The 21,346-nt window shown below is 42.8% G+C and overlaps 1 pseudogene; it reads left to right on the forward strand.

Moving 5' to 3' along the window:
- Nucleotides 1-6,223: 6,223 nt before the first annotated feature.
- LOC109394304 (60S ribosomal protein L12 pseudogene) lies at nucleotides 6,224-8,411 on the forward strand (annotated as a pseudogene).
- The last annotated feature ends 12,935 nt before the right edge of the window (nucleotides 8,412-21,346 follow it).

Below are 21,346 nucleotides of genomic sequence, written 5' to 3' on the forward strand. Positions count from 1 at the left end.
CTTATAAACTGTAAGTTGCAACTTGATCATGGCCTGTGAAATCTATAAATGGGTAGGAACCAACACAGTAAAAGTGAAATAGACTGGACTAGGAAGTATCAGACTGCATCCCAGGTAGGAGAGTCAATTATATGCCAGAATCTGTGTTCCAGCTACATGTGTGCATATGCTGGGTGATGAGGGAAAAATCCACTTTTTGCTCTGGGACAAGGTCAGAGAATTTTCAAATACAGTAATGCCTTGGTTTGTGAGCATAATTCGTTCTGAAAACAAACTACTCGTATTGTAAGACATTGCTTGTTTACCAAGTTAAAATGTATTAGAAATGTTTGCTCGTCTTGCGGAACACTCGCAAACCACATTACTCACAATCCAAGGTTTTCCTGTACATTGATTTTGTTTTTCTCAAAATGTGTTCCAGAGAAAACCAGTTCAATGAGATCGGGTGTGACCAGCAGAAAAAGAGCTCCATAGTCAGCGACGTTTGGGAAATAGTAGATTAAACAAAATTAAATAGGTATTTTTAATGCCTGAATTACCAAAGCTCTTAAAATGCTAATATAATTGCAAATGTCCAAGACTAGAAAATAGCATAGAGCACATTCTAAATTTACTTGACCATGAAACTCTTTAGAGGGGCATTTTGAGGTAGCACTCTCAGCATATACTGGAAAGTGCTGGAGAATGCTGGTCACAGGCCAGTGCCTCTACAGATGTATGTCTCTCCCCTCCACATTCCCCTCTGACTTCTCCCCACCCTGCACAGCAAACTCCATTCTAAATAACAGGGAGGTGCTAAGTGAGCAACACAAACCCGGGAACATTTGTGAGAAAAAACACAGAAAATGCTTAAATGTTTTCTTTCATCTTTGTATGGAATGAAAAATTCATTTCAATATAGTCCCCAAATCTTGCAATATAGGTTTCTGAGGAGAACACGTATTAAGCTACATCACACAAAAAAATGTAAGTATACTAAGAAAACACTGAACATCCTAAACTCTAGTGACACTAGACCTAAAGGAGCAAAAGGAATGAAATAAGATGCATGTTTTAAGGAGAGGGCTTTCAAGTAGTTCTGTTTATTGTCCTGAACCCCTATTGTTTTTGTTGAATTGCCTCACTATTATGAAACTTTCAGGAGTTAAAGAAATCGGTACATGAAATATAGGAAGAAAATGATTGGTTATCGATGCATCAGAACTGACTGAAGTCATAATACATAATCCAAGCAACCCATTTATAGGATCTTTCTTAATAGGGCACACTGGTTTTTATTTAGTTTTCATACTTACAGAAACTTGACTTACAGACATTTTTTCTTTCTCTAACAGACATTCTCTCACGAGTATAGCCCATTTCACAAAGTAAGATGCCTAAATGAGGAACACTAATCCAATTCTGCAATCATCTTCAAAATCCTTCATGCACTTTTCAGCAAATAATCAGCAAAATGACTTCACAGTTGTTTTCACAGAAAAATTACTTTCCATCAGGGAGATGAACAAAAAATAGCATTTGTTTATCTCCTGGCACCAGCTTACCATTCGTTTAATACTTTCATCTACACAGTTCTTGGTCATCAAATGTCTGCTATTTTGGCATATCACTACTTTAATTATAAAAAAAAAGTCAACTGAAAAAAATTTAAATAATCAGGTAAGTCAGGGGAAAATTAATCTCGATTCTGCTCATACAAATCTGTTGTATCAAAATTCCTACCTACTCTCATGAGAGAATTCGGGACTGTAGTTAAATGTATGTTTTTCAGCAGTTCTGTTTGACTGCCAAGAGTATGAACTAGTACTGAATTTCAACTTGAAAAGTACCAAATAGAATATTATAATTTTATGGGTGAAGTCTCATAACTTTCAAGGGAAGGGCTACACAGCAGAGCAGAATGGGACTGAATGGTCTCAAAGAACTGAAACATTGACTGTAATCTCAATTCTTGGGAAAACTTTCCTCATTTATCCTAAGGAGCCATTTTCAAAGCATGAGCCATGTTCTGTACATCTTCAAAAACTGGCTGAGTGCCCAGAAACTTGCATTAAAGGAAAAAAGAACCAAAGGGAAGACAAATTCAACTAAAGAAGGATGTATAAGGTCTACAGAACACAAGAGACTGGTGGGAGTCAGAATTGCTCATGGATTCTTGGACACTTTTTGATTTCTCTCAGATAAATAAAAGGGGGCAGGGGCGAGGAGGAGTAAAATGAGTCACAAATATGCTGCTTGACCTAGATCTCATTTTTCCTTCATTAAATAAATATTTTGAATATTTATATCCATATATCCCACATACATTTTTGCTGTGTCACCATAATCTAAACAACTGACATAGCAATATTGATTGGAAATTATCGTAAAAGGACGCTATACCATGTAATTACATCTATTCATCCAAAAATGGGCTTTCTACAGGTGGCAGAGAATTTCCCAACCTTTGCCCACAGGTGAAACAGAGCTGGATGTCAGAAATGTGAGGTTTCTAAAGTCTCCAGACCAGGTGGTCCCATTTCGAAGCTTGATTTTCCCAGTCATTCCATTCCTTTGAGGTTGGGCACTCAGGTTTGTGCCCAGTATTTCCTAGCTGGGGGTAACGTTTTATGAACATCTCTATACATTAACCTTTGACACCATTTCTAATTATTTTTCATGGTAAAACTGAAAAGATCAAACTACTGGTGAAACAACCAGGAATAATTTTGAGCCTCGTGGCAAATTTTCATCTGGCAGATTTAAAAACCCTACTAGGAAGCCACGTGGGGGCAGCACTTTGTTTCCAGATGGAGGTCCACCTTCCTACTCCGCTTTGTACTCTATTCTTTCCCACCCCTTCCCCCAGCCCCTGACCCACACACCCCTGCAAACTACATCCCACCTCCAAGAACCCTCCATGCACCCAGAAGGCATGGTGGAGGTGCATAATTTAGTTAGTGGTTGGTTCTGGTTTTTACCTGGACTAACCCCCAGGCCTTCTGTTCCTCCTCAGGTAACACCCATGATTGCTCCGCCCAGAATCACTGAGCTCCTCATCCAGGTGAGTAAAGCACTCTGTTCATGCCTTATGTGTAGCAAGCACACCTTACACTCTCTAGAGATATTTTACCAACAGCTGCTCCAACAAGAAGGTGGACTCTTAAGAGTACAGACGAAATGCAATCGGTCTCTGCATCCCCAGAGCCTACAAACTGGCTTGGCACACACTCCAGAAATGCTCAAGAAATGTAATGAACACAGAGGAAATTCCAAAGACACCCCCACTGGCCTAGATCATCCAACTCTTCAGGATAACCTATAATTTGATAATGTTAAAGTTCAGTGTTGGGGCTGGCCGAGTGGCTCAGTTGGTTAAGAGTTGGCTTAAGAGCGTGAGCTCTGAGCAACAGGGCTGCCGGCTCAATTCCCACATGGACCAGTGAGCTGCACCTGAATTGAGCTGCTGCTGAACTGCCAACAGGTGGCAGGATAGCTCAGCTGGTGTAACAGCAAGATTGCCTGTTCAATGGTGGGCTATGCCCACCCACAACTAAGACCGAACTCAGCACCTTGAGCTGAGCTGCAGCCTGGATGGCTCGGTGGCTAGAGCGTGTGCTCTTAACAATAAGGCTGCTGGTTTGACTCCCGCATGGGATGGTGGCTACGCCCACCCACAACTAAGACTGAACACAGCACCTTGAGCTTAGAGGCCACAAGCTGCCGATGAGCAGCCAGATGGCGACTGGTGCCCTCCACAACTAAGACTGAAGAACAACAACTTGGCCGGTCCCCCTCCTTGATTCCCCATCACTGTTCCCATCTCCCAATTCCCCAATAAAATGTTAAAAATAAAAAAATCAGTGTTATACAGATGGTGGAATAATTAATTTCAAAATGCTGTACACAGTTCTATTAGATATTTCCAGGACCATAATGCCCTGAACTTAGCCACAATCTGAAAGTTAAGGCTTTTTATTCCCTCTAACTGTAGCCGAATCCACCTTCTTACTTTGGCTAGGCACGCATGTTGCAGACCTGAGGTTTCAGTGGTCTCTGTATTTTACCAACAGCTTATATTTTATAATGACAATTTGTATTAACTTCTTAATGTAATAACTTATTTAATATGAAATGTTTCTGTGATATTTTATTCTTGCAATTTCCTGCTAGAAGTCTATTGATTTTGATTATCTTTCAGAAGCCAAATTATGGACCAGAATATAATTGTCAGGGTGTAAGAGATTTTTCCAATAATTTATATTTAGTTGATTAGACCAAGGTAATATAATACATGGTTTTACTAAATAACTAAAAATTTAAAAAGGAATACCATTAGGGAGGTTTTCTATCTGGATGATGGATGTGATCTCTCATACAGTTTAAAAGAATAAATTCAGTTTCCTATCTTAATGGCTGGTCTCTTCTTTCTCCTCAGGAAATATCACTGAGCATCTGTCCCCTATCACAGTGGTCCTGAATGTTGAAAATACACTGCTTATATCTTTCTTGCCTCATGGAAATGGGATATTCATCTTGTACAGTATAAGAGGTCAAAGTTAAGACAGCACAGACACTGTGATTGTACAAAAGCAGAAAAGAACACAAAAGTATTTGTTTTATTTGTCATAATTATTTAACTATAAATGAATCATTAAACATTATTGCTCATTCACATTCAGCACTGTCCTGGGTTCTATAATATCTGCATTTGAGAAGCTCACTGCGTACTGGAGGAAGACACTGTGTCCTACTGAAGACAATGTGTAAAGTGTTTAAAACCACCTGACATTATATGTGTAGCCAAAATTTGAAAGTGGTTCAAGCCAGCTCCCTCCTATATATTAATAATACTTGTGGATATTAAATGAAACCTCAATATAAAGTATTTGAGAGAAAATGGCACTAAAATACTGTGCAACTATTCTACAAATGGTAACATTTTAAATTGTATGGACAATTAAGGGATTTGTTTTTAAGAGTCTTCTTTAGGCCTCTAACAAACACTCTGCCCAGAATGTGGCATCGCTGCCTACACCCTCTACTGTGACTTGGCTTCTCTGACTTGGTCTGACCATTTCTCTTCTGCCCCCTTCCTGTATCTTTCTTCCTCTACTAACCTCCTGAAGACACAATTCTGGTCCCTGTGACTTGTCACTGGGACTACTGTAGTATTTATACTAGTCTCACATTAGTAGTCTATTTTGTCTCTTCCATCCCAAGTTCAGATTACAGCCCATGCTATAGCCATAGTGTGTTCACGCTATAGCACCGTGGCATTAACACCACTCCCCGTTCATGAAGGACCATCTTTCCCCTAGTTCGCAAATAAATCAAGGTCAAGCTCCACATTGGCATTCAAATCATCCACGGTAACCCTGACCCTGACCCTGACCCTGACCCTAACCCCGACCCCAACCCTAATCTAGCCCTAGTCCTAATCCTAAACATAATCCTAACCCTAACCCTAACCCTAATGCTAACACAGCTACCTGTGTATTTGTACCTCCTTCCACTCTCCCACTCTTACCCTCAGAGTCCATCTGAACCAGGCTCTGTGTTTAAAAACACTGGATACTTGGTGCCTCTAAGCCTTCGCTCTGCACATCTCTTTCCACTGAATTCTACCTGCTTCTCAAAATCCATCTTAAATGCCCCTTTCAATTTACTAATAATCTGTGAGTATCACATTGATGCTCATATGTGAGCACTCCCTTTCTAAAATATAATGGTCCTTACTGTTTACCTTATGAACCTGGCCATATTTTTCTTTATATTACCCCGATTTATGTACTTTTCTTCATTAGATCTTAAATTCCAGGAATTGGGTCCTACTTACTTAATATCCTATTCACCAGAACACTCAGCAGAGTAGCTTGCACATAGTAGGGACAAGACTAATATTTATTGAATTAACATTTTAATCGAGTATATAGTGTCCTTAGGGATTTAAAGTAGGGAACTGTTAATCATTAGTGACAAAATCAAATCTAAGAATGGCTTAATGGCAATAATAAATAGTTATGGGGTAAATGGATGCTTTAGGAATAGGGAAAGTTCTAGACTTAATAGTATTGAGGTTCCAATGAGAGAGGTGAATGGTTTCCTAAGATCCATGAATACTTGCATGTCGTCTCTGTCACATGGTGACATTTTGCAAATGAAAATATCCACCCAAGACCAAGTGTTCCATGAAGGGGAAGGCAGTGGCTTCAGGATCCGAGTCCCTCAGAAGGAGTCACATTGCGCTCAGCTGGCATCTTCTGTGGCAGGGGATAGAACCACAGGTCTCTGCAGCTTTTCTGTGATTATTTGCACTTTTGTGGGCTTACTAACAAGAACCACAAGGCATAATGGTATGACAAATTAGTTTTTCCTAAAGTAACATTATTAAAAAGAAAAAAATATCCCCAGGAAGGTATCTTTAACTATTCCGGAACAATCCAGCATAAGAGGCCCCTCCAATGCCCAAGTTCCCAAATCAGGACATTTGTTATCTGCTTATCTATTTTATGAGGACTAATTAAAGCACCTGACCATCCCGGAACTATCCTTGAAGTTGACACTTTCTATCAAACAGAGGTAACAAAAGGACGGAGCTAAGGAAGAGGTCCCCCGAGAAGAAGTCAGTGTCAGGATTCCCCCAGGAAGTGGGCCAAGAGTGGCTCTGCACCCACCCCATTCAGCTCTGATAGGGGATGCGTCATCCAACGCTTGGATCCTTTCTCGGGGTCGAAGGCCGAGGCTGTAGGAGGGCAGTCTGTCTAGGACCGAGTGCTTCTAGACCAAGTTCACACGTTTACCCAGCAAGGCAAGCCGTGGCCTGATGACGTGAGCACACTGCAGGGCTCCCTGGAGAACTGGGTTACAGCACAGTCCCCTGGAAGGTGTAGCGAGGATGCTGGACCAGGGCCTTGAAGTCCAGTGGCAGTACGTGCCCTGGGAAGGCAGAGTGCCACCTAAGGGTCCACACCCAACGCAGGCAGAACCTTACCCTCCCAAAGGTCAACAGCTTGGATGACATAGAAATAGAACTGCATTCAAAAGTTCACTAATTCAGCAAGTATGACTGAAACATAATTTGGAAGATGTTATTCTCACTGGACATTTCTCCCTCACATGCAAACATAAAACCAGTTAACACATGCAAAACAAACAAATACACAAATGCTTTTCTCTAAATCTTACCATCTTATGTTAAAGAAACATTCCTCATAGGACTACAGCTCGTCTGAAATATTATTATTCTTTTATAATCTTTACTTCATAGAGTGAACACTGACTTAAATTTCCCAAAATGCCAGGCATGTCTGGACTCCGAAGACAATTAAACCAATGCCTCCAATTTCGTGTGGATGTCATACTTGTTTCCATACAGAAGAGTCTATCAATTTCACCTCTGTGCTAAGAGGAATCACAGGCCATGTCACCTATTAAATCACACCTATTTTAAGGAAAGAAATGCAGTAAACACATTTTCTCTATAAAGAATGCAGCTCATCACTATTTCTCATTAATGAAATATGATGTGTAACCTGCCACAAAGCCCTATAGCAGTTTCCTAATAATTACAGCTTCTAATCTGTATGACATGCTGCTTCGCTTTAGCCAAAATGGCATTCTTAATATCCCATAAGTACTAAGAGGTATAAAGAGGAAAAAAACTACAATGCCTATGATGGGATCTAAGCAGGAAGAACAAAAACAGAGAAAAGTGAAAGACAGATCATGCTTTCCATGGATGAGTGATGAAAAACTTACACAAAATTCTCGACTGGCTATCTGGAACTAGCCAGGAAATCGTTCCATTAAGAAAATTTTACTTTCAGCTTTGGGCTCAGAGGAGGCCCAGGTGCAACTTTCTTCAGTCGTCCAGTATCCAGGTTCATCTGACACCAGCCGCTATGCCGCTAAAGTTTGACTCCAATGAGATCAAATTTGTATACCTGAGGAGCACCGGTGGGGAAGTCGGTGCCACATCTGCCCTGGCCCCCAAGATTGGCCCCCTGCGTCTGTCTCTAAAAATGGCTGGTGACGACATCAACAAAACAACCGGTGAATGGAAGGCTCTAAGGATGATAGTGAAACTGACCATGCAGAACAGACAGGCCCAGATTAAGGTGGTACCTTCTGCCTCTGCCATGATCATCAAAGCCTCAGAGAACCACCAGGGGATGGGAAGAAGCAAAAACAAAAACAAAACAAAACATTAAGCACAGTGGGAATATCACTTTTGATGAGATCGTCAACATTGGCCGACAGATGAGGCACTGATCTTGAGCTAGAGAACTCTCCAGAACATTATGGAGATCTTAGGCTGCAACACTGATGGCTGCCACCCTCATGACCTCATAGATGACAACAGTGTTGCCATGGGATGCCCAGCTAATGAAGTTCTACAAAGGAAAGTATTTCAATTAAACATCATTTGACAACCAAAAAAAAAAAGTTTTAAACAAAAGAACTATCTAGAAAAGAATCACAGCACACTGCATCTCCCTGAGCAGCCCCATCACACAGTGTGACATCTCTAGAAAGCACAGTCCAGTTGGGCTGCCCGGGGGGCACATGAGTAAAAGAGGGGGAGCTCTGTGAGCTTTTCAACCCACTCTGACACAATCCACTGTCACTCTCGGTACCCAGCATGTTTCCTTGTCTGCACCCACAAATCCAGAATTAGGTTCCAAGCGTGTGCCTTCTGCAGCTACAGGCCTTACATCCTAATTAAACCAACCCACTGCCCTGGAAGAATAGCCCTGTCGGTGATTGACTAGCATTTAGGAAAGCATACATGTAAAGCTGAGATGAAAATGAGGGCATAGATGATTTATGTGAAAGGGCATTCAAAGATGAATACGTTATGTGAGGTTGAAAAAGTGTGCCCGTGTAGAAATGGATAAGACATTTGCTGAAGTCTGAAATACAAGTTACTGAAATGCTAGGTCAAATCAAGTAGAAATGTAAGAGTTGTTATTTTACAAGAGCCAAAGGGAACTTGATAATTAGCATTTACCAGAAAAAATTTTTGAGTGGTCAATTTTGGTACTTTTTATATGTAGATTGTGAATGTTATACATTGCGGATGCCCACATCAATTTGCTCCTCTGGGATTTATTTTGTTACAGGACAGAAGAAATCTTAAAAAGTGCTACCATTTGGAATTCAGAAGTTGCATTTATATTGAAATATTTATTATAATGAAGTATAGCAGAAAGGCTTGTGAATTATAAAACAGTGTTAGAAAGCCTATGTGCCTTCTGAAGTTTTCTATTATACTAGGTTTATTAGGACATTGGAGAGCTAGTTCTACTGGAAAAAATAGTATCATTAATTTTGACACATAGTATTAGAATCTAAGTGTTTTCTATGCACTATATGCCTACCCTGGGAATTCCAGATCTCTATGTCAAAGGTCCTGGAAAATATATTGAAGGCGCCATGTCAAAATCAAAGTGGTCACACAATACGAATGTCATCTCTGTCCTTAAATAGAAACAGAGCTATTTTGAGCCTAGAGTCCCCAAATAGACCTATACATACAAGGGCATTTGATTTCAATGAACAAAGTCATCCAAAGGAGAAAGGAAAGACAACATTTCCATATAGATATCCATACCTAGCACTGTCATAAAATTAATATAAGCCAGATCCTAAATCTAAATGCGAAAGCCACAACTATAAAGTGTCTAGAAGAAAACATAGGAGAATACTTTACAACTTGGGATTATGCAAAGGTTTCTTTGACAGACTCTAGCAATAACCATAAAAAAGTAATAAATTTAAAATTTAAAACGTCCGTTCATCAAAAGATGATATTAAGAAAGTGAATTAACAACCCTCAGGCTGTCAGAAAATAGTCATAAAACATACATGTGACAAAGTACTGGCATCTAATATATACACCAAATATTCTGGAAAGATATATATCTTTCCTAATAAACCTAACTTAAAAGTGAGCAGAGAATGAAAACAGAGACAACACAAAAGAAAAACTCTGAATCACCAGGAAGCACATGAAGAAGTGCGTGAGCTTGTCAGTCATCACGTAAATGCACATGATGCCACCGCACAGCCACCAGCATCAACGCGACAACACTAGTGACGTGGAGCACCCGGAACTCCTACCGCTGTTTGCTGGGCGTGTCCATGGTCCAGACTCTACGGGAAACCTTTGGCCCTTGTTATAAAACTGAATATACAGCTACCCTTTGGACCAGCAATTCCACTGCTAGGTATGTACTCAAGAGAAATAACAATATAGGTTCAAAAATGATTGATATAAAAAATGTTTAAAGTAGCTTAATAGTCAAATAGTCTAAACGGTAAAAAACTGGAGACAGCCCAGATGTCCATCGCAGGGGAATGGGATACTACTCAGCAATAAAAAGGAATGAACTACTGACGCACAACACAAATACACCTAAAAATATATTCTGCTGAGTGTAAGAAGCCTTACATCAAAAAGTATAGACTACATAAGTCTGCTTATGCGAAGTTCTAGAAAAGGCAAAAATAATCTATGGTGGGGAAAAAAATATATCAGAAGGGTGGCTGCCGCGTGTGGGCAGCAGTTGGAGAGAAGCTCAGGAGGGCAGGGCGGGCACTCTGGGGGTGACGACGTCTGTGACTTCATCTGGGTTTGGGTTCTATAGGTGTTTGCCTTTGCCCAAACTCCTAGCGTTTCTTTGTCTATAACATATACCTTAAAAAAGCAAACTATAAACAAGTATTGAACTCTATGTAATGGCGTCCATAGTGAAATATTTGGAGACAAAGTGTACTCATGTCTCTTACTTTAAAAAGTATCAAACATAAGATGCATTGGTTAAGTAGATAGACATGGATAGATGAATATTTGGGTTATAATGCAAGTACAGTAAAATGTAAATTGCAGAATCGAGGTAATAATAATAATAATATATGGATGTTCATGGTACAATTCTTTCAACTTTTCTGTATATTGGAAGGTTTTCAAACCATAATTTTGAAAAACAATCCTAACATCCAGGAACCGTTGACTGATGATACTGAGGCTCAACTTTTGTTCTTCGGTATATGATTCTGCACCAAAAAAAAACATTGTGTCTGCTCTCTTCACTCTTGTTCCCTCCATCACACAGCTGCCCACACTTGCATCCGCTTTGTATCCATCACACTTCCTTTTCCAAAGGGAAGAGAAGCAGTGTGATTTTCCTGGAAGCAGATTAGGGGCGCATTACACTTCCCATCAGCTACACCAATCACTTTCACTTCGCAAGGCTGGTATTTGGATCCTGTTTGCTCTGTTCCCCAGTCTACCTTGTAGCTTTGCCTTTCCATTCAATACGATGACAATTAATATTGTTTTGGTGTGTCCCCCTTCACCGTATGGAAATACGACATAATGTAATCAATGATAGAAATTTCTATCCCAAACGAAGACATATGCTCCCCTTAGTAGTGTTGTTACAGGTCCTCTTAGGCCTTAGAACCAGGTGTCAGGGTTAGACTTCCATATTTGGTTTATGAATCCCTCAAACATGCAGGAGTGAGCCCCATCTCCACTCTCCTTGGAGTATTTAATATGCTTTTTAAATGAGAGAATAAAAGGACCTGCTTTATACCATTACCCCTGCATCAGTGAATGCCCACACTGCCTCTCTCATTAGAAATCTGTTACAATGGACCATCTGCGCTGTCTGTCTCGCCCCCTGCAATGTCCTCCTACTGGAACAGGAGCAGAGCCAACATTCACCCCATGAGCGAGCTCTATGTTAACCGAGTAGCCTGGGGTCCACAGGAAACTGTGACCTTGCACTGGAACCACTCCCAGAGCAAACCTGGGTGGGAAGGTAGGTGTTCAGGTCGCTTTTCTCTTCTAAAGAGTGGTTCTCGTCCTGTACGATTACAGCCAATAAAAATGTGTGCTACTTTCTGAAACTGTATACATGTCGAAACTTGGTGGATCATTTCATTTGATGTCCACTTCACTGTGGAAGGTCGAGTAAGAGAGGTCTCAGGGCCTAGGGGCTGCAAGAGGCCCAAATCCCAGCTGCAGGTAAACGCTGCTCAGGGAGGTGAGAGCTGGGTTTCAGATTCATCGACAGCAAGCAAAATCGAGGTCTTCAGGGAGCAAACGTCTACCTTTCAATAGCTGTAACAATTTATAAGAAAATCACATTTTAAATGGACTCTAATAACAAGCTGAGTAAGAAAGAGCGAGAAGGAGAAGGAGAAGGAGAAGAGGAAAAACAAGAAGAAAAAGAGGAGAGAGGAGGACGAGAAGCTATTTATAAATCAAGCCTCTTAAACAGAAATACAGAAACCCAATAAACCTCTTATGTAATTATTCATTTTTTTTAAATGTGATCATACAACCTGCAGACATGAATTAAGAAAAATAAACTGAAGGAAAAAAGCAATGCAATGGCCCCAAATAAACCTACATGTTTTTTATGGAAAACAGTAGAAAAGACTGTATAAATATTAACAGGGAAGTCATTTGCTTATATAACTGGCAGAAGTTATTGCAACCTTCTAAGCATGGAAAGCTAGACCAAGTGTGACTGGGAGAGCCTCACAGTGTGAATAGCTAAATATAACCTAGAAATCCCATCTCCCGCCATGCTGCACAATTCCTTAAAAGAGGCTTTCAGAATTACAAAATGAAGGAAGCAAGCAAGTGGGACATCACAATGACTGCGACGTGATGTTTCCCTCAACAAGGAAGGGTGGCCCAGAGCCTAAGCGAGTTCCTCATCAGTGTTTACAGAAGGAGATGAATTGTTCCCTAACATGAACTTGACAATGGGGAGGCTGGAAACACTTCTTCACAGAGTGGTCAACAGTCGATACCAAAGCCTCCCTAACTAGACCCATGACTATGCTAAAAGTCCATCCATCACTTAGGGCAGAAAGGCACTCACCCAGGAGAGCTGAAAAGATGTGGGGAAAAACTGGAGTGTTATTGACCAAAATGCACTACGCTCCAGTACAACTAGCCCCCGGGCGGAAGAACGGGCTGGTACACACAGCTTCTAATTTATTACTGGTCTACAGAAATGCCAGGGGACTACAGTACAGAGCCTCCCTTCCAATAGGACCGCCCAATACCTGGAGAGGAATAACCAGCTGGGGCAAGAACAGCGCGGCTTTGCAAAGTAAAACCCTCCAGCAAGAGGTCGAGTCCTTCCTAGTTAAGTGAACAGGGCTCTTCGGCTGTTCAGTGAAATGCTTCCTGGGTGCCTGTACTGTGGACCGCGCTAAGGTGCAAGGGATGCAGCTGTGATGGGGGACAAGCTCTGCTCCCATGAACCTTCCGTGCCAGTAGCAGGAAACGGCTCACCTCAATACGTGAACAAGATGACAAGCAATACAAAACTATGAACTCTCAACACGTTAGGAAGCCACGGAAGGAGATACTTCAGAATAGATGACTGAGACACCGTCTCGGAGTGAGGACACTGAAGCTGCGAAGCGAATGGGGGAAAGGTGGTGCCCACAGGGTCTGAGGGGAGCATCCGGGGCCGAGGCAGTGGGTGCAGAGCCCTGTGGGGCCACGGGCTTCGCAGTCACAGGACAGGGAGGCCAGCTGCGACGGGAACAGTGAGTACAGGGGCACCCGGTACAGTACTGACTCACTCGCATGCATTTCCAGCACCGACGCAGGGCCCTACACCTGTCCTAGGTAACTGGGGACAGAGAGCTGAGCCACACTGACCACATCCTGGCCACAGGTAGCTTAGCTTCCAGCAATCCCTGGTGGGACCGGCTGGGGTCATGGGGGTTGGGACTTTGGGGCCACAGTAGGAGTTTGGATATTTTGCTAAGTGACTGTGACAGCCACCTTTTCTGCCCCACGCTGCATCCCCTTAGCACACCTGAGGCTGCCACAGCTCACGGACAAACGGAGGCATGCTGGGAAAGTGAAAAGGTCTATGTGGCAACACTGCAGAAGCTCTCATCCACAGCCAAAGGATGCTGTGCTGAGAGCCAGGCCCTGGGCTTGATGACAAGGGCTGCAGATGACACAGGAACCTCTGTTCTGGGGGACGCAGTGATCTGTCCTCCTTATGAGAACGGGCACAGTCTAGTGGGTTTGCTTTCCTCACCTTCAGTGGCTCCACCACCAGCGTTATCAACAGCTACGGAGTGTCTGCTTTACCCAAACTGGATCCCGCATGCCATTGCAAGAAATCAAAGGGCTCTTTGAATGGTGAAGGAGGAGAAGCTATGGGCGAGAAGGAAAGATGGCACTGACAGGACTCTGCCGCATCGCATGGAAGCAGCTGACGTAACAGGACGCTGGATGGGTCCGGGTAGAGCTTTGTTAAGGGACCGGCTGGGGGCACCCAGGGCGTGGCATACTCATTCTCCAATAACTAGAAAAGACCCAGGAAGCAAGAGGTCAAATGGAGCTGTCCCGTCACCATCACTCCTGGGACTGACGTGCAGTATCTGTTCTTCTCATCCACTCAGCTCCTGGTGATGCTGATGAGAGAACCTCAGGAACCGGGGGGCAGAGTAAGGACTCAACTGAACCTGCGGCTATGGCCACTTCCTGGTCACTCAGAGCTCTGCGTGCAGTTAGACGAGCAGAGGAAATGAGTCCTTACACCGGAAGGAACCTTCATCCCCAGGCTCTCTGCTACGTTGTGGTGTCAAGAAAATGATTTGGGAACCTGGGGATTCTTTGGAGCATCTGTGGATGATAATGCGTGGTGACAGCAGGGAATACAGCTGTGGGTACCATAGCCTGCCAAGGGCTCAGACACTCAGGGATGGACAGCTGAGTCAGGCACTGAGCCAGAAAGCTACCTGCACAAGTGTTGGCTGAGGGTGAGGGGAATCTAGAGTGGAGGGGGTGAAGGGGGGACTTGAATACTAACCATGACCTCACCACAAGCTACAATAATGCAGAACGTCCCTGCTTCTACCACCTCCCTATCTTAAGTCTATTTTAGGAATTGCAACAGGCCACTCCCCTGAAAACTATCAGTAACAAAACAAGCTCTATGTGAGACCCAGGAGGGGCCGAACGACATAAACGAAAGGATTGTGGCAGATGCCACTTATGACACGCTGTCACATCCCCATGGTCCAATGGATCTCAGCCTAGCTGTGGTGGACAGCTCCTGGCACACTCCCAGCATCCCATCTCAAAAGCCCCCAGAAAGCCCCAGGGCTCCCCTGCCTCAGGGATTCCCTGAAGCCACAGTCTGGATGTGGCCCCCAAGGGCCTCACATGCAATCCCTGACCAACAGGGCATGGGGACTGGTGGACAGATGTCCCAGCTTCCCATCCACTGGAGGGACAATTCTACGAGGGCTTCTCCGTGGTTCCACAGATGCCCAGCGAGACTGTGCCCTCACTGTCCACCGCATGACAAGCTCACTGCCCACTCTGGGGCCCTTTCCTTCCTTTCCTGTCTCCCTCTCCAGGTCACTGTGCTTCCCAGGGCCACCTCCCAAACGCGCCCTTGGCATGCTGTATCTCAGGCTCTGCTTCCAGACAGCCCCCAAAGGCAGGGATGTGGGGAACAGCCTGCTGATGGTGAAGCACCTCAGGACTGAGGGGCCGAGCTGACGGGGTGCTCTGCAGTGAGTGGCGTGGTGGGAAATTAGACAGTGGGCAGCTGAGTCCAGCGCTGTGGGATGCCAGGTGCAGGCATGTGAGGATTCAGAGAAACTGGTATATAAAGTGAAGGCTCTGGGCTCTCTGCTAGGATGGAGGTAAGGGATCTGAAAGTGCCCGTAGATTGCTCCCTGAGGAAACGGCCCCCAGTGAACTTCATTCATCAGGAGTGTTTGGGACATATGATGAATAAAGTTAACCCACTCTTCCAGGACACCTCGGGGTGCTGGCATCTGCAACACCATTGTTAGTGGCCATGTAAATGGACAGCAGAGCCAGGACCAGAGCCTGGATTTGAGTCTTGGCCCCACACAAGCTTTCTGTTTGGCCTTGGGTAATCACTTGGAGCCTGGGTTGCCCTGATCTGAAAAAAGGGACTATTTATTACGAGTACCTTCATGGTAGTAAGCACTAGTTAAGTGTTTCCTGCTGTTTTTATTATTGCTTAGGAAAAAAAAAAACCAAGGGATATCCAAGGGAGTTAGTGACTGATTAGGAATTATAACTAAAGGAAAAGTAGAGATCTGGCACGTTCATATATAAGGACTGTATGAAGAGAGGGAAGAAATTAATTTCCACAAAGTATGAGCATTTTGGATAAAGTGAGTTTTGGCTTATTTACAACTTAAAATTCAAGGCTAAGAAGGCATCTTTTTTAAAAAAAATGAGTAAATTTAGGGTAAATAAGGTGAACACTTCACACATTGCTAAGAAACGTGTGGCGTCACTGTTTCTAAGGGGCCCAGCATTCGTGCAAAGTTTTGGAAGGGAAGCCATGGACTACTACCAGGAATGAGATTACCAAGGCTTTGAGGTTGGCAAAGGGTCTTAATGAGGCGATACCAACGACGCTCCTTGTTGATTCTGTTCATTACCTTATTTAATTTTTTATGATCTTTCCATGAATACTTGCATGAGCCAGAGAATATATTTCAGGCAACAACATTAATAATAGTTTTGCATTTCAGATAGAAGGATCATTAAATAAAAAAAATCATTCTTTTGCTAATTCTACATTTGTTGAGATACGTTCAAAATGAAAAGATGTCTTTGAAGACAAAATTGCTCCAAGAATAGCAGCTCTTGCTATTAGTGAAATTCAAGGGCCATTATAGGAAGGTAGAAGGGAAAATATAATATCAATCAGAAAATAGATTATTTTCAGTGGAATAGGATAAAGTTGTATATGCTTATTAGATAAATGTCTTTCTCCCCCTCTCTCTGAGAAGTCAGGTATTCTGACTTAAAAAATGGTTTATCAACTATAAGTCTTTCTAGTAGCAAGTAATACTGCTGTATCATAGGTCCAAGCTTAGAAAATGGTTAGGTACACTTACAGTTGAGTATTCCTACAAAATCCAAGATGGTGTATTGCTCTTTTTTGTTCAAGTTTTCTTCTGCTTTGTATCCAATCACTAATAACTAGGAGACCTAATTTCAAGTTTAAAATGGCTACTTGAAAATTTCCTTGTAACCTTCATTGTATTATGTATAGAACTTGTCCATGGTTTAAAACTCAAAGGGGAACTATGACATTTGCAAGGTAAATCCATTTCATCCACCATTCTAATCTGTTTTACAAAAAAAGAGATTGAAGCAGCATTTAGGGAACAAAATGAATGGCAGAAAAAAATAACAGAATTATGTCAATAAAACCAATGTTTCAGAGATCCAGGAGACCAGGAACTAATAAGAACATTATCACGCCATCTCTCTAGATATTATGTTATCATTGTTCATGTTATTATAGATGATATGAACTTTAGGAACACTCACTATACACGGAAAAGTAGCAGAATGAACTGAGGTTCATAGTCAGATTTGACAATGCCGTGAAAACTAGAAGAGCATGTGCCAGTCCACATAGGAAAGAACTGGGAACTACCAGCAAAAGTTTACCTGTGTGCCCACAGACATGCTCCATGAAAAGCAAGCAAAACAGGGCCAAATTAAAAAGCTTATTCACACCTATTATTCGGATATGCATTTCTATTTTCTTGGAAGGCTGTTTACTGGCCAGCTGGACAATTATAATTAATTCATTTCCACAAAGTAATCAGCATCTCAGATCAAGTGTCCCCCACTATGCCAGTGAGAAGGTGAATGAGAGTTTAGAACACACAAATGATGGGGAGGTGGGGTTTCCTGGTGACGGGATTGAGGCAGAAAAATTATTTCTCATAATTCCTTGCTCCGCTTTTATTTTTCATTTGTTTGGTTGTTTTGGTGCTGTTTCTTGTCTTTTTTTTTAAAGATTTTATTGGGGAATTGGGGGAAGGGAATAGCGCTGGGGAATCGGGGGAAGGGGAACACACAAGTGGCTGTCCTTTTGTTCTTCAGTCTAGTTATGGAGGACGTCGCATCACTGGCCCATGTTGGTATTATTATTGTGCTCTTCCCGGGTGAGGCAGATTGGTTGCCGGCCCCTAGACGGCCACTATGGCGGCTCTTGGCAGCTCATACCAGCTGCCGGCCACTCACGCTGGCTGCCAGCTGCTCACGGTAGCTTATGGCAGCCCACTGCAGCTCCACTGCAGCCTACGCTGTTGCCGGTGACTTATGGCAGCCCAGCTCCAGGTCAAGCTGTTGTTCACCATCTTAGCTGTAGAGGGCGCAGCATCACTGGCCCTCATGTGGGATCCAAACTGGGGGGCCCTGCTGCTCAGAGTGGGCGTCCTAAGCCAACTCTTAACTAACGTGCCACTCGGCCGGCCCTGGTGCTGTTTTCTTATTGCCGTTTCTTTACTTATATTGTTTGACTGGTTCCCTGAGACCTTTGGGACTGTCTCCTAACTTTGTACAAAGATGAGCATTCTTTTCAAGTGAGTGTCTACTCTTAGAAGTCTTGCCTTTGAGACTCGGAATGAAACTCCCAGCAAGTGACTCTGGACTTGGGGGATGAGAAAGAGGCTGGGGATGGGGGGTGGTCAATGAGTTACCACTCCATGGCTCTCAAAATGCCTACAGTATTGTATTTTTCATAACTGTGTATCTCATATGAGTTTAAAGAACCACTTTAGCTGGTTGTTTAAGTTTGGCAAAAAGACATTTTAGATGGTCACGAGTAAGATTATATGAACGTTGGACTTCAATATTCAAAAATATTTCTTCCTAAATATTTCCTTATTCCCAAGCTAATAAATATGTCTACCTTACACCTGTAAAATAATAAAAGAATGAACAGATGAATGAATAAATATTAATAAATTTTTTAAAAACTTTCCATTTTGTTGCTTTGATAACTCAGAATTTGGTAACATCTCATTTGCCCAGATTAGTTCTGTAGCACCTAAATTTAAATTTATAGATGAGAAAGAACACTAGCTTCAGAGCCAGAAAGCTACGGCCAAGGCCCGCGCGGGCTTTTTTTTTTTTTTTCAGAAGGACTTTGAGTAAATCATTTAACATTTCTGTGTCTCAATTTCTTCATCTAGTTAATGAAACCGTTAGACCAATTGATTCCTTAATTCTCATTTTGTTTCAATATCCTATAATTATAAACCGTTAGGAAAGTCACCATTAAGTTTTGCTTCATCAACCAGTTCAAGTTACTACTATTGGGTTGTCGGAAAAGTCATGACACATTTTGCCACGAAAAAGAGAAAAAATACGTCACAACTTTTCCAACAACCCAATATTTTATAACGTGATGTCAAAAACATTATAAGGTTTTAAAAAAGAACACATTAATGTTTTTTTAATTATCACTTCTTTGCAAAAACAAACAGACAAACAAAAAACAGCAAGACTCCAAGCAAGAGAGTGTCTTGGCACCAACTGTCAATGTGCAATATTCTCTGATTTTAGCCACGGCCCTGCCAGAGGGGTTGGATTCATATTATAATTTTAAGCCTGCTCTCTAGACTAAAATTGTTCAGAGACATTAGGGCCATAAGAGCAGCAACAGCCCCCAAGTTACCCAGAGAGGGGCGATGGGCAGATGTGAAGACACAAGAGGAGCATCCTTCAATGCATCGTTTTCCTAGAACCCCAGGAGCTGAAGCTATCTTATCTGTCACTGAAAATAAGTTTTCTGTGTCTTTCATGCAGTCAGTGGCCTGCCAATGGCCTCTCTGAGTCTTGCGTCTTTATCCAGTAGAGCCAGGTAGGTCCAAGGCCCAGGCGCTGGTCACAGGCTGCCTGGATGGGGTTCTTGCAGTAATTCAACCGCAGGCAATATTTACTATCTTTGCTCCTCAGTTTTCTCAACTGCAACATGGAGATTACAGCGTACCTACCTCATAGGTGTGTGGTGAGAACTAAGTGACAATACAGAGAACAGTGCCTGGGACAGATGTCACTCCGACAGTTATCCCTCTCGATTCTCTGGTCCTTTGGTCTAGTCTGTTAATCATGGACTTTACTTTCCCAAAGTGTCAGGTTTCTATTCTTGGAAATTAATCCATGTCCGTACTTGGTAGCAAAAATATTGAAGGGGCAAAAATCAAGTGGACGCCCAGGGAACGGATGCATCCCCGTGAAATTTAATAGGTCAGAGGCATTTAAGTTCAGAGTCCAGGGCTTGGTCAGGGCTTTGGTCTCCAACTATAAAGTCTAAAGAATAAGAAAGGAGTATAATGGGATGGCCCAACTCAGCCACGCCAGGGGCCGGCAGGAGCACAGCACAGACAGGCTGACGTGAGCAGGCTCTGGGCACTCAGGCCCCCGGGGAGTTGAACAGGCTGAGGGTGGTGGGGAGGCTCACACCCCCTCCTTCCTAAGGGCCCTGGACTTGCCATGCTCTCTCGCGTGATCAGAACGGGACATTGGGCCCCCTCCTACATCATGGCTTCAAGGCTCTCCTCATTGTGAATTCTACGCCCTCTAGCATTTGGAGTCATACAAAGGCCTGTGCAAAGAGGCCTTCCCTCAAGCACAGCCCCCCAGTTTAGACCTCTCCTGCCCTGGGCCCCAACCACTGCTCAGTCTACAACTCCATCACCCTCTTGAGTCCAGAGCACAGCACCCAGTACGGAACTAAGAGCACAGTTGATTCTGGATGCCTCACTGCTCTTCAGTAACTAAAAGTTTGAAGTGACAGCTCCATAAAGACTAACGCAGCCCTCCCTGGTGGTGACCTTGGAGTTCCGTGAGCAGCCACGGGTGGGGCGGGTCCTTGGCATTTGTAGCTGTTTTGATGCAGCTTTATTTATTTATTTATTTATAATAAAAAGGACATTCTGATTAAATTGTTTTGGCATGGCCTCGGGGAGAGACTGGCCTATAAGCATTATTTTATTATTATCAAGTAATGTGAGAATTATATGTTCTCATCTCCTCCGTCACCCTCACCCTGCACTAATCAACAGGGCTGTCAGAGATGGGGTGATGGGCCCTTTGGGGACACTGCTCGGGTTCAAATTCTGGCTCTGCCCCTGTCCAGCTATGAATTTGGGGAAATTAGTTTCCTCATCAATGAAATGGAAACACCATATCACCTTTTAGGGTCATTGTGAGGAATAAGTGATGTGATAGGTGTAGAGTGTTTGGTCTGGGTAAATGCCCGATGAGTGCCACTTATTCTTATCAGCATTAGCTATTCTCATCATTATTATTGATTCATGAGGTGGGGTCCTCGGTACTCAGTCCTTGGAAATAAACCACGTTTACAAATTTCCGTATGTGAGTTTTCAAGCACCACCATATATCCTGTTCTATGCATAATCTTTATAATTTAGAGTAAATATTATAGGGGGAAAGGACAGTGAGAAATAAAATATAATAAGCAATCATTGGACAAATAAATTACATCCA

This window comes from Hipposideros armiger, unplaced genomic scaffold (genome assembly GCF_001890085.2).
Source record: "Hipposideros armiger isolate ML-2016 unplaced genomic scaffold, ASM189008v1 scaffold_418, whole genome shotgun sequence".
NCBI lineage: Eukaryota > Metazoa > Chordata > Mammalia > Chiroptera > Hipposideridae > Hipposideros > Hipposideros armiger.